Source organism: Heptranchias perlo, unplaced genomic scaffold, assembly GCF_035084215.1.
Source record: "Heptranchias perlo isolate sHepPer1 unplaced genomic scaffold, sHepPer1.hap1 HAP1_SCAFFOLD_1819, whole genome shotgun sequence".
Taxonomy (NCBI): Eukaryota; Metazoa; Chordata; class Chondrichthyes; order Hexanchiformes; family Hexanchidae; genus Heptranchias; species Heptranchias perlo.
Window position 1 is genome coordinate 2,857 of NW_027139098.1, and position 2,144 is coordinate 5,000.

Below are 2,144 nucleotides of genomic sequence, written 5' to 3' on the forward strand. Positions count from 1 at the left end.
AAGGGGTGAAATGATTAACCAGGAGGCTAAAGCAATGTGCTGCGGTGAAGTCCTAAAGGGGAAAAGGTTGACCAGAAAGCAGGGAAAGCATTAAACAAAAGCGGCAACATTTTTTAAAAAGTGGCAAATGATTAACCAGAATCCCAAAAGAATGCTCAGAGACCAAGTCCCAAAGGGGAAATGGTTAACCAGAAGCTGGGGGAAATGGTTAACCAAAAGTTGCAAAAATGATTAAAAGGGGTGAAATGATTAACCAGGAGGCTGAAGCAATGTGCGCGGTGAAGTCCTAAAGGGGAAAAGGTTGACCACAAAGCAGGGAAAGCATTAAACAAAAGCGGCAACATTTTTAAAAAAGTGGCAAATGATTAACCAGAATCCCAAAAGAATGCTCAGAGACTAAGTCCCAAAGGGGAAATGGTTAACCAGAAGCTGGGGGAAATGGTTAACCAAAAGTTGCAAAAATGATTAAAAGGGGTGAAATGATTAACCAGGAGGCTAAAGCAATGTGCCGCGGTGAAGTCTGAAAGAGGGAAAGGTTGACCAGAAAGCATTAAACAAAAGTGGCAACATTTTTAAAAAATTGGCAAATGATTAACCAGAATCCCAAAAGAATGCTCAGAGACTAAGTCCCAAAGGGGAAATGGTTAACCAGAAGCTGGGGGAAATGGTTAACCAAAAGTTGCAAAAATGATTAAAAGGGGTGAAATGATTAACCAGGAGGCTGAAGCAATGTGCCGCGGTGAAGTCTGAAAGAGGGAAAGGTTGACCAGAAAGCATTAAACAAAAGTGGCAACATTTTTAAAAAAGTGGCAAATGATTAACCAGAATCCAAAAGAATGCTCAGAGACCAAGTCCCAAAGGGGAAATGGTTAACCAGAAGCTGGGGGAAAATGGTTAACCAAAAGTTGCAAAAATGATTAAAAGGGGTGAAATGATTAACCAGGAGGCTGAAGCAATGTGCCGCGGTGAAGTCTGAAAGAGGGAAAGGTTGACCAGAAAGCATTAAACAAAAGTGGCAACATTTTTTAAAAATTGGCAAATGATTAACCAGAATCCCAAAAGAATGCTCAGAGACCAAGTCCCAAAGGGGAAATGGTTAACCAGAAGCTGGGGGAAATGGTTAACCAAAAGTTGCAAAAATGATTAAAAGGGGTGAAATGATTAACCAGGAGGCTGAAGCAATGTGCCGCGGTGAAGTCTGAAAGAGGGAAAGGTTGACCAGAAAGCATTAAACAAAAGTGGCAACATTTTTTAAAAATTGGCAAATGGTTAACCAGAATCCCAAAAGAATGCTCACAGACTAAGTCCCAAAGGGGAAATGGTTAACCAGAAGCTGGGTGAAATGGTTAACCAAAAGTTACAAAAATGATTAAAAGGGGTGAAATGATCAACCAGAAGTCGAAAACAATGTGCGGCGATGAAGTCCTAAGGTGGAAAAGTTACCCAGAAGGCAGGGAAATGATCAAACGAAAGCAGCCAAAAAATTATTAAAAGAGGGGAACTGATGAACCAAAAGATGAGAAACGGCCCGCAGAGACTAAGTCCAAAACGGGAACTGGTGAACCGGAAATGATTAACCAAAAACTAAGTCCGAAGAGGGAACTGGTAAACCAGAACTGAGTAACCAGATTTTTAAAATTAATTATAAATGGGGAAACGATTGAGCAAAAGGCGGAAATTAAGTCACAGGGACCAGGTCCGAAAGGGCAAGAGGTTACCCCGTAGGGGGCATTCGTCAACTCAATCTGAAAATTTTGGAGGCAAATCTGACCAAAATGCGGAAATCGGACCACACCGCGAGGGGCGCCATTCGACGGGGCAGGGGTAGACGCGTCGAACGGTGCCTGAAGGTCCCGGCTGCGACACGTGAGTCCGGAGATATGGCCAGTCAAAGTCTGATGGGAGGTACCGAAGCCGAAAAATCGAAACGCGTTTGCGGCGATTCGGTGTCAGAAAGTCGGTCACGAATTCAAATTCGTCCCGCTGATTCGCCAATTGCCAGCCGGTTCCGGGGGGATTGGCGGGGTACCTGCAGGATAGTAAGAGGTGGCATGTCGAGACTTAGCCTGTTTACCAGACTTGTGTCCAGCGCCTCCAGGTCTGCAGAGACCGACCCGGGCTGCCGCCCAACCGACTTTTAAGCC